This window comes from Camelus ferus, chromosome 11 (assembly GCF_009834535.1).
Source record: "Camelus ferus isolate YT-003-E chromosome 11, BCGSAC_Cfer_1.0, whole genome shotgun sequence".
NCBI classification, from domain to species: domain Eukaryota; kingdom Metazoa; phylum Chordata; class Mammalia; order Artiodactyla; family Camelidae; genus Camelus; species Camelus ferus.
The window spans coordinates 14326398-14339455 of NC_045706.1; positions in this window are offsets into that span (position 1 = coordinate 14326398).

Sequence of the window (13058 nt, forward strand, 5' to 3'; positions counted from 1 at the left end):
TTTACAAGAGAGATCACTGCTCAGCCACACACTGACTGGAGGCTATATTTGAGCAATGGGTTTGCCCATTAAAAATATGTATCTTTTAATCTTCTAACCACTATAATCAGCTCAGTACTTTACGTTACACTGAAGAACATGCAGCCCCACAGGCCTCCTCTTAACATTGCCTTTAGAATCAAGCTGAATATATTAAATGTATGTAAAATTATTCTCATAATGATCTCACAGGATTTCCACTTGCCCTATATCCTATTTTTCTTTCAAACTCTTTCAGTCAACATTTACTGTGTAACTATTATGAATTTAAACAAGAAAAAACAAAGATGAATAAAACATGATTCCTATCCCCGGATAAGCTTATCTCCCATTAGACTCTCTAGATGGGGAGTTCCTTGTACGGTTGAGTGTCACATATTTCACAAATGTAGACACAGAAAACTTAAGTGATTTACAATGGTTGCACAAAAAGTCAGTGATAAAGCTTGCCCGGAATCTTGACTGATGTTTCAATATCTTCCTTGATCAAGAAATTTCAAAACTTCAACACGATGTTACCTCTTTTTTCCAAAGAAGTAGAGTCAGCATCCTAGCTGTGCTACACAGCACTGCAATAATTCACAGTATTGGTAATAGCAGTCATAAATCCAGCAGAAAGGTGAAAATTTACTCCCAAGAGGTGGTGGAGGAAAAGTCAGTTTTACTGAAGTAAGATGAAATGGTTAAGGTTAGAATTATCTACTAAAATTTCTTCAAAGGGAAAGATAAGAGAAGTATATTTTTTCTTCCACAATTAGCCTTACATCAGGACCAATAGATATTTGGGGCAGTGTGTTCCATTTCCATTCATACCAGTTAACAATGGTACTATAAAATGAAAGGCAAAAAGCTAAGACTTCACATTACCAAATTGTTTGAAGGAAATTCAAGTGATTTTTTTTTTTAATAACAAGAGAAATGATAGATCCACTGATGTCGTGATTGCTATTCAAAAAGTGAAAAGATCCTATTTGGACTAATGAATCAAAGCAGCCCCTTCTCAGTTGCTTGACTAAAGAATCATCTCTACTCTGGTTATCATTCATCATTTGGCTTGTATGAGGCTTCTGAAAGCAGCCAATCAGAGCTACAGACAGTGGGGCCCTGAGAGCCAGAAATGTATTCATTCAAAGGGACGCTTAGTGTAATTGCGGCAATATTTTCAAGACACTGATAAAGCATGAATGGTCTGTGAGAGTAGACAGTGAAAAAAAAAAATCACTTTTAGCTACTCACTTAAAAATTATAGATGGTATTAAAAATGTTGAATGGCTTTGACCTGAAACTCCCCCTCCCCTACCACCACCAAGATCTAATGCTCTGCTTTCTCTTGGATTCATTCTTTTCTTCTATCAGTTTCTCTTGCTGTCACACTTGCAAATACCCACATACACTCTGATCCTGCCAATTTTTCTACTTAGCACATTTCAAACATATTGTTCCAAGTAAATCCAAGGAAATAAATCCAAAGATTCTAAATTCACTATGCTGGGCTAATACAATTTTTTTTAACTGGGAAATAAAATGAGCATATTTAAGCTTTTAATTTTGAATATTCAGACTTGTTATCCAAAAAAAGATGATTGCTAGCAGTCAACTGCAAAAATTTGGCTTTTATGAAGTTTAAGTCAATAAAAATATGGGCTCCGACTTCCTGTTAAACATATTGGACTAACTATGTGCATGTACTTCTGCTCCAAACTCTACTAACGCGACAGGAAAAATAAAGATTAAAAAAAAATTTTTTTTAAGATATAAACTCACAGTGGCAAAGAAAAAGAAAAGAACCAACTAGTAGATGAGAGGTATCAATGCACTTGGAAGGTCATTCATGGGAAGGAGGAAAGTGAATGCAGAAGTGATATCTAAAACATATGTGCCTGCAAAGATGAATCACAATACAGAAACAAGCCTGTTTCTCTTAAAGAGCCCAGGAAAGTCTCAGGACTCAGAAGCAAGAGTTACCATGGAAGATAAAGGTGGGGCTTTAGGATGAAAACAAGTGGAATGGTTGAGGGCAGTGTAAGGTCCTACTGTCTCCTTCCTCACCCCAAGCAGCTAAAACTAACCCAGACCCAACTGTCACAGGAGGTTAACTCTCTTGAGAAGTTGAATCAGAGAAGTTCCAGACTTGGGGCACCAGACATAATGGAAAAAGGGAATATGTTATACAGCTGAAAACAGAGATTAAGTGAAAATCTGTATATTGAATGGTATGATTTCCCTGCTTCCTTTTCCTACCTGTTCCCAGAACATCAATAGCCAACTGAATAATCCACAGGCAGAAGAACTGAAGAATACTTACCTGCAAAACTTGAATAGTCCAAGAGAAAAGATACTGTCTTTTGGGGTCTCCCAACCAAATGGCAAGCCTACAATGAATGAAGCCAAATGGATTGCCCTACAATGAAGTCTGCTACTCAATTAGACCCACCCAATCATTTTTTTCATGACTCTCTCTTAAATAAAAACAATACAAGTCCATCAGACATAAAATATAGAAACCAACAGAGAAAAAGGAAATTAGAGAAAACACAGGCAAAGTAATAAGAGAAGTTTTGCAACCATGAAACAATAACGGGATACTCTTTAAAAAAAATCAAAGGACACTCAGAGAAAAAAAAAAAAAAAAAAACAGGATAGCCAAGATTAAAATGCAATAGAAGGTTAGAAGATAAAGTGTAGAAAATCTTCTAGAAATTCAAATGAAAAGACAAAGAAAGTTTCTCCTTTTATGGAGAAAGAAAAGGAGCAGATTTGTTAATGATGAGGCATGACTATAAATTAAGCATTTATCATATGAGTACACTTATTAATGTGATAGTACATTAATGTCCAGCTCCTATGTAAAAGCAGACAGAATTTGTCCCAATTAATTTCTTCAACATGAGAAAATTTCCCAGTACTGTACTGAGCCCCCAGTTGCCTAAAACAATGAGTTTAAAAAGACTCACAAATGGGGGTGAGGGGAGAGGCAAATGCAACGGTCTTCTGAAGTATGAGAGTAAAGACATTTTCAGACGCATAAACCCTCATTAAATTTATCTCCTAAGGGACCCTTCTTTAGGAAACTCCTGGAGAATTAAATAAAGGGAGAAAAGGCTAAAGGTAAGACAACTGTGAAGGGATATCCTAGGATGACAGACAGCTGTGCCCCAGACTGACAGCAGCCAGTCTGAGCTGGAACTGGGGCTGGGGAGGGAGGGCTGGGGAGAGAGGCATCTAGGAAAGTAATGGGTGTGTTACGGTGCTTGAAATTGTTGGAGCTTATGGAAAAAATATTAACAATATGCGACAGATCTTGGAGTATCCAGGTAGAAAATGGAATAAGCACACAGAGATGTAAGTGAATGAACAAAATGAAACACTTCCTGACTAGGGGAAAAAAAGAAAAGAAAACCTATACCAAATGGCTCAGCAGGATACGATACTTACCTAGTCGTAATAAGGTAAACACTATTTACCTAACCCAAATTGTACTACATTTCTGTATTAAAAAGAGGAGAGGGGGATAAAGATGGATAATGCTAAATCTGAATTCCTTGATGAGAAGTAATTGCAAGTCCGAAAACTGACAAATCCAGAAATAGCAGGATAAGCATCTTAGGCTGAAGAAAAGAGTTGGCAGCTGCCTCCTCTTAGCAGGTAACGGAAGAGGGGCAGGAGATGCAGCATTTTACAATAAGGCTTTTAGTACTCCTTGATTAAAAATTAAAAATCACTCCTAAAATACACAGAACTAATAAATAAATAAAAATATAGGTTCACAAGAAAAATACAGAAGGTGGCATGGGGCCTAAGACTCATAAAAACCTGGGTTCGATTTCTGATTCTGCCACCCATATGTTGGTTTCCCTTACATGATCCATGAACCTCTGTGCCTCAGTTTCTCGCCTGTAAGTTGAATAATCAAACTGCCTGTCAATGCCCATTTCAGAACTGAGATGATGATCCAGAGTAATATACGAAAGTACCTAGTAAATGGTAAAGCGCTATGCAATTCAATACTATATATTAATATAGTAGGTCCTATGTTGTGTAGTATATCAATATATTATATATTAATAATATTGATATTTAATGTTCAAAAATTACTCTTAGGAACAGAATTTATTCTAATCCCATGTGAAGGAAAGGATTATCGAAAGAGATTTGATCAACACAAAAACACAAAGAAAGAAGCAGAGCTATAAGAAAACCACATTATTTCAAAGATGAATCTAGTCCAAGTTCTTCATTTTGCAGATGAGATGCTGGGGCCCAGAAAAAATGGAGCCTTATGCAAGCTCACACAGTGGCAGAGCTAAGTCTAAAGCTCTAGTTCTCCTGAAATGTAGTCCAGATTTCTTTGCCCTTTACCGTAGCAGTTCAGGCTAATAGGAGAAATTTTCAGATTAGTCATCCATTCCTAGCTCCAGAAAGGCCTTCCAAGGCTCGATAAAGTTAAGTGACTTGCCCAGCATCACATAACAAGTTAGTGACAGCAGAGGCAAACCTAAACCAAAGGACAGACAGCCAAGGATGAACCTTGCGTCAAAAACTTGGAACCGAATGAAAATTCACCAGCAGAGATAAAGGCAGACATTGAAAGCCCAATTCAGAGCCTGCAACATACATGTTATCGATTAATATTAATTAACTGGCTGACTAAAGTTCCTGCCTACGAATGGAGAGAAAAGTCAGAAAGGAAATAGGTATACTTTAAAAAAAAAAAAGGCAATTAGAATAAGCTAAGTCAGCAGCAAAATTTCTCTTGAAAATGGAGATGTAAGAATTTGACTTACTGAATGGGAGAAGGATGTGAGAAACAGAGAAGAAAACAAAGGAGGAAAGGGGCCTGGCCTAGTGATGGACAAAAGGTGTCAAGAAAGTGTACCTAAAGTGGGAACTCTCCAAGTTCTTCTAAGACATCTAATAGGCCGCCCTCTTTTCTCCTTGCTGGGACAATGTTGAACGGAATGAAGGCAATGGGGGGAGACAGAAAAGATTCTTTTCTCCGTTCCTTTCCTAGGATATCATTGGCTGGCACTTTCCTCCATGGAAAAGGAGAACACAACTCTTTTTTAAAAATACAGTTCTATCAATAGATACAAACAAAATTTCAATTTGAATCAGGTAACAAAAAAAAAGAAATATTATACTCTTTTATTTTCAGAAGTCGTAATTTTCCTCAAAAGATAATTCTAATTTCTCAAGATGACTTGTTAATAATCACAGCATTACGCTGTATCTTCTTATTTCCAAATAAACCAACTTTAACAAAGATCATACACCGAAAAAATAGTGTCATTGGACACAGAGGTACCTGTGATTTTGAGGAATAGAAAGAATTGCTTTAGCTGTGAGAAAATCTGACAACCGCGACACACTCGTAAGGCATTGCTCACGTACGAACAGGTAGAATTTCTATAAACCTTCGTTTAGTTAAGTTGAGGTTTGTTTCATGTTCCCTCTGTTTTAAGAAAAAGTGAGTCACAGTAAGAAAAACAGGAAGTACTTAAAAAAACAAGCGCTTCCAAGCAAAATAAACAATTCATATGAACAATAACATACCAGCTTTCAGAAAGCTGCCTGAGGTCCTGACATAGGAAAATATGTTTGTGTTTACAAGGAAAAGAGCATGAAAGAATTATGGACCCTCTGATCAGGAGACTCGCAGCCATCGGGATACAGTGAGGTTTCCTTGAACAGACCCCAGACACAGAAAAGAACCAGAAAACAGCACACGTATAAAAAAAGAAAACTCTCTGACAAATGATAGCCCCGCTCCACAAATCCTGATAGCACGACATTCTGCTTATTAAAAACATCAGTCTTGGAAGACTCCAGGCACAGTAATTTTGAAAATGTACACAAGTAAATTAAAACCAGCCTTATGATTCTTCTGATTGTAAGTCCCTCACCCATATCCCTCTGCAAAGCTGATGTGAAATTTAAAATTAAATGAAAAAAAAATAGTCAACATGAACATTGCTGATTTTAAGCAAGAACTCCAAGTTTTCTATTTTTAAATTAGAATGTAGTCAGAAAGTCTTTCTGCACATGAAGAGGACATATGTTTTACTAGGAAAACTGCTTTTATAGTAAACAGACAAAATGTTATACCCACATCTAGGAAGTATTTGCAAGAGTCGTGTTTATTAAATTATCTAAACTACTTGGTAGCAGACATCTTCGGACAGGCTTTATGACCATGCTTCTCATCCCCGGACACTGTCCTTTAGTTTACGGAGATGGCACAAGATATTACCAAGAGACCCAGACAAAGAGCCAGGAGACCCAAACTCTACGACTGAACAGTATGTGCCTCACTCCCTCTCGGCTCTTGCATTTGTAAAACAGCAGAAAAATATTAGCCCTCCCTGAATATTATTGGGAAAATCAAAATTCCAAATGAGATAAAATGTCAAAGTTTTGGAAAAACTGTGAAGCCCTATTTATGCCTCCTTTCATTTTTCCAGGAGAACGCTGCACAGGGACCTACTGGGGCCATGTGACACTAGAGAGCCACAGAGCAAGCTCAGTCATTCCTCTGCATCTTGATCCCCCATTGCAGCAACTTAGCCCATTGCCTTATGCCTCGGTGAGACAAGTGGCCACAGGAAAGCCCCAGGAAACAAAATACACTACCCCCATGCTCTAGCTGAAACTTGAACTCAAGCTCCATGATTTTACCTTTTAGCTTAAGGGGTTTTGGCACTTGCTCTATTGCAAACACCTTCGAAGGGCTATCATGCTTAGCTCGTATCAGTCGGTAACATCTTAGTATGAATGACTTTGTATTCCTGAGAATAGTTTTGATAAGGAATATAAGAGAAGTATAAAGGTGTATCCCACCCCACCCCCAACAACCCGTCCCCCCTGCCCAGCACACGCAGCACACACGCAACGTGAACCTCTTTGACTGCTGCATAGCCTGCTCGAGGGACAATGAATCTGAGATGTCGGTAACACCCTTTAGTGATTTTAGTACAATATGGTATCCATGGCAGGCATGTTTGTTTTTTAAAACAAGTCCAACAAGGGAATGAACGTAAAAGAACTAAATACTAATGGTGGGATTTTAGACAGAGTGGCTTCTGGATGAAAGATTTGCCATGTACCTCAAGTCAACCATGGTGGGTAGCTACCTACTTCTAGGTGGAGATTGCACCAGTAGTGGGGTTTTGGCATTTCTGACTACACAGTGAAAGAGTTTAAGGGAAGAATTAGAATGAACGGTTAGGTATTCACTGGGAAACACCCTCCCCAAATTCAATTCTGGCAGGAATCATTAGCAGAAATCCTGACTATTTTTAATGGCTAGGAGGAAGCTTAAGGAAATGTCAGTCTCTAAGATTACCCAGGTCTCCTCTGCATAAATGATAACATCATTACCAACAGATTCTTGGCTCAACGGATTGTCTTTTAAACATGCAAACTAGTCAAAACGAAATACTTATTAGAGAAGGATTGGAAAGAATGAAACTGGAAACGATCACTCAAAATAAGGAAAAATCAACCTCATTAACAGGGAAAAAATATGGGCATTCTGAGCTAGCCAGACACTAAAAGTATGTATGAATAAACAGTGAGGCAGCAATATTGTGCTGGTATGACGCCTTTGAGGGTGCAATAACTCAAGGGGAAAAGCCAGCACATGCTCAGAAGGCTTGCAGATGCCCGACAGTCCCAGTGGGTGGACAACGTTCCATCAGGTGGAAACATTTCCTCTGGCTTATGATCAGTGTGTGCCCTAAAGCCTCAGGACTTGTTAGTGCTCATTAGTTTTATTCTAACTGTGTTGCTGCAAACATTATCCTCATTCATATGAGTGCTTAATCTCTCTGCATCATCCTAAACTATCTGCAGCAATTAGCCCATGATTAAAATTTCCAAAGTTAATTAAGTTAAAAAAAAAAAGACTCTTTTATTAGTTCAAATTTTTTCTGCTTTTTCATTTTATCAAGTGTCCTTTTAGTCCTTAATTATTAGAAAATATAAATAAAAGCCTTCAATTACCCTTTCCTTTAACATTGATCATTTTATCGCTCTTATCAGATTTCTTCATTTTTTCCCCCCAATTAAAAAGTCCTAGTCATTCATCTCTGGGTTCTATCATTGCTATACGAGCTATAATTATTTTTGCTGACCTTGTCTAAATTATTTTTTATCTAGTTCAGTCATTTTTTGAGAAGACGATAAACCGAAACAGGCCATTCAAAATTAGGATGTGCACTTTGTAAAAATGAACATAAGTTTATTATAATATTTTCTATTACCCTCTTAGCCCAGGATGGTTTCTTATTACTTATTTGATGACCATTGCTTTTTAAGATGTATTCTTTGAACTATTCATGACGGTATCTATGTACTTATTCAAAAGAGTTAGAACTAATTCAACACCTGTGAGAACATTTTTTCTTTCTTTCTGAGATGAATTAAAATCACAGAATCTCAAGATAAATGTCTATCTTTGGTGTGTTCATCTACTTGGTTAAGTAAAGTGTCTGGGTACTTCTGGATTTCCACGATTGTGGGTTTTGAAAAACCCACTACTCCTTTACTAACTACACTAGGTAGTTACGATTGGAGATGAGCCCTCAGCTCCTTCTGAGGAGAACTATCTTTCCCATAGCCTCCTCTGATGAAGCCCACTAAGGCAGCCATGTGTTGTACACGTACCTCCACTCTCCTTAACTACCGATTGTTAGCACCGAGGCATGCTCCAGCCCGGGGGCAGCCAATCCTTAGGCTTACCAGCAGCTGTACAAGATGACCTGATGCAAAAGCTCTCATCAGAGATGGATGGGGGAAATCAAACTCTCACATTTGGGAATTTGAGTTGGGAAATACAGAAATAAGTAATTTTGAGCAGGAGCTCATGTTGAAAATTTGTGCAGGAAAAGACAAAGAGATCATTGGGTAGAGGAGGGGCAAAAAAAAAGTTGTAACAAGTTATGAGAAGGTCAAAATTATGAGGAAGAAAAAAATTATATACAGGTAGCAGCTCTGACATAAGCCAAATGATAGAGTAGAAGAGGAAGAGATTTCTCCCTGCTGGTAATCAGACAAAGAAAGAATTGCACACATGGAGAGCTATTGAGTCATATCGCTAGCTAAGCAGTAGAGTGAGGAGCCATGAACTGCTGCTGCTGGGGAGTCTAGGGCTACCTGAGGTTCAAAATGGCCACTGAGTTCCCATCTCCATGGCTCCTGTTCATGGATTTTCATGAGATCCTGTCTTGTATATATATTTATCCAGTAACTCCATTGCTTGATCTGGCTTGAGTGAGTCTCTGATCCCAGAAACCCCAGCAGTCTAACTATGGTACTCACTCTGACCCATTTTTTTAAATCAGGCCACCTTCCATTACAAGCACTTTTTCCAGATTATGTCACCTGTCCTTGCCTTGTGCTCCCACTCTAAACTCCCATAATGCCTTCCACATACCTCTGTGACAACATCTACATCACTTCATGTTATATGGTCTCCTTCTCTAGCCAGTGAGCCCATACAAGGCAGAGATTGCCTTGTTACAGTACTAGGAAATAGCTGGTACTTGATAAATATCTGGAAACTAAATGGATAAGGGAATGACTCTATAATCTATACTTTAATATTTATTCTCTCCTCTAGATTACTAATAAATAAATTAAACTTAGAAGAGAGCATTGGAAAACATAAACAATCCAATTAAAAAATGTGCAAAAACTTGAATAGAGACTTCATAAATGAGAGTGTCCAAATGGCCAACGAGCATATGAAAAGGTGCTTGACATCAGTAGTGATCAGGGAAGTGCAAATTAAAACCACAATAAGATACCACAACACAATGATCAAAATAGCTAAAATTTAAAAAGACGAATGCCATCAAACATTTCCAAGGATGTGGAGCAACTGAAATTTTCATGTATTGCTGATGAGAGTGTAAGTTGATAGAACAGTAGTTTAAATATCTACCTGCATACATACATATATATATACACACACACACACATTTACTTATCATGGTACACTCATGCCATGGAACATTATAAAGCAATAAAAAAAGAACTACAGATATATGCAACACCATGACCAACTCTCATAGATATAATATTAAGTAAAAGAAGCTAGGCATTGCCAACTAAATAATGTATTTTAAATAAAGTTTAAAAATGGGCAAAACTGTATGTATATACAGACATCAAAATCATGGTAACCTCAGGGTGAGGCTAGCTACTGGAAGGGAACTCTGAAGTGCTGAAAATGCTCTATAACTTGGTCTGAGTGGGGGTTACACAGAAGCATACAAATATAAAAATTCATTGAGCTATATATATTTAAATTTTGAGCACTAAACTGTACATATGTTATAACTCAATAAAAAAAGGGGAAAAGTGAGCATTGGGAAGCAGAAAATATACTCTCCTAGAAATGGACTCTTTGCCAGTATGCTTTGTGAGTTTACTACATGTATTAATATTTAAACCTCAGAGTGCATATTTTGATCAAGAACATCACTGATCCTTATAGCAAATAACATGGTGTATTGGGAAGATCTGGGATTAGAAGACCTGAGTTCTCCTAGCTACATAAACTGATCAAGTTAATGAGTCTGAACTTCAATTTCTTCACTCTTACTTCACTGATCTAATGAGAGGAGCTAATAAACAAGTAAGATATACAGAGTGCGAACGAGAAAAAGAAGTCAAGAAAGGGCAACGGAGAGGACAGGAGCAAGAGGGAACTGTGAATTTTGAAGAGAGTCATCAGGGAAGTGCCTACTGCTAAGGTGACATTTGAACGGGGGTGACTGAAGCAGACGGTTAGAACAAGAGGGTCCTGGGTGAATAAACAGGAAGTGCCAAGAAGCTGAGGCAGAAATGCATGTGGCACACGGGAGAAGGCCAGGCTGCCTGGAGAAGACTGAGTTGAGGGATAGCACAGCAGGAGATGAGACCAGAAGGTGGAGGGTGGGGGTAGATGACACAGGGTCTTACAGACCAAATGTAAGGACTTTTACTTACAGGAGAAGCCATCGGGAGGCTTTTAATAAACCTATAACATGATCTCGCTTAGGATTTTTAACTTTTTTAGGCAATCATTCTAGCTGCTTCACTAATATTATACTGTAGGGGGCATAAGAATGGAAGAAGGAGGATAAATTAAGGAGGCTATTACAATAATCCAGGTAAGAGATAATGGACCAAAAATGGTAACTGCAGAGGTGGAGAAAAGTGGCCAAATTCTGGATATATTTTGAAGTTAGAGGCTTCAGAACATGCTAATGGATTGAATGTGGGGTTGGAGAAAGAGGAGCCAAGGATAAAGCCAAGGTTTTTGGCCTGAGCAACCCTGGAAGGATGGAATTTCCATTTACTGAGATGAGGAAAACTGCGGGAAAGGCAGGTTTGGGAGGGAAGATCAGAACTTCGCTTCTGGACGTAACGAGTGTGAGATGCCAATTAGAAATCCAAGTGAAGATACTGAATAGGCAGCTGGAAATTCGAGGCTGGAGTTTAGGAGAACGATCAGGAGTGAAGATATACGTTTGAGAATTGTGAATACATAATACAGTCTATGTCTATTATACAGTACATATGTCGTACAGTATATAGTGTAGTATTTACCAAGTTTTTAAAATGATGACACAGGATGAGATCACGCAAGAGTGAAAATAGAGAAGTCATCCAAAAATTATAGAAAGTAATACGTATAAAATATAAACACAGTAAGTGTTGACCTCTGGGGATTTGACACACTTCCCAACTCCCTTTTGAAAATCAGGAACTGTAACCTGACTGGTCAGATTCTGGGACACTGATTATTTTTACTAGTGTTCAGGATTCCTGTGTGTGTAAAAGTGGATGTCAGTCTTTCTTTTTTGTTTTTTTTCCCTGATTGATCTGATCAACCAGCTAGAGCAAGAGGAGGGCCCGCTTCCCCAGGAGAAGGAGAGGTCATCCCGTCCAAGGATGTCCTCTTTGACCAAGTGTGCTTGGATTCTCTCATCATTTTTTATCTCAGTGGAGTGGCTGCAAGATTTAGATTCAGGCTTAGAAGGAAAGAGATATTTCCCTCTCTACTTCCCATCCCACCTCTGTGGGCCTTGTCTGTAAGCCCTGTAATCCAGTCCATTTTACCAGAAAGTTCTGCATTGAAGTTTGGGACATAAACCCAGGTAATAATAAAGTGATAACTTTGATTTTCTGCTTTCCACTAGTCCTTGTACTCTATCCATCTGACCTCAGGAACTTCAAGGGCAAGGGTAGCCATAGGTTAAGGTAGGATTTTAGCATTCCTGGATCCCAGGCCATAATATCATCAAACTAACATTAACCCCTATTTGTAGACACTTAATATGTATTCATTCTTTTCCTTTAACATTCTAATAATTCCTATTACACAGACACTGACCCAGAAATAAAAGGGAAAGCTTGTTATAAACAGGACAATTACTATTCCTTTTGTCCTTCATTGTTAGAGCAACCCTCATTCCCAACTTGCCTCCAGGGTCAGACACCAGAGACAAGAGGGAAAGAGGGGAGTGATGGGCACACGTGAAAACATTATAGGAAAAATAGGGAGGTGGAGAGAGACAGCTCTGCCAGCTTGTCTGATATGTTCTTCTAGTAACTTATACACACGAATATGACCAAATCTGGAAAAAGAGGTGTAAGAATCATGGGAGAAGGGTGTAAGGAACACTCTGAGGGACCCCTTTAGGAAAAGTCTCCCATCAAGAGACTTGTATGAGTATCAGCAGCAAGCAGAGGGAGGGCCAGCTCCGCTGCTCCTGCCAGCCACTCCCAGGGTGCCTACCATGATGACTTCCAGGAGAGGCATCTTGCCACCTTCTGAGATTGTCTTCACAAACACTGAGCTGCCTTAATCCTGTGCAAGCAGAATACATAATGGTCCACACCCTGGTACCCAGCATTGCTGCAGACCTAACTGGGCCATTTCAGACCCGGTTTAACTTTCTGTGGTTCCATAGAGTCACTTAGTCTAGCTTTTCATTCTCAGTGGGCTACCAGGAAGCAAAATAGTTTAA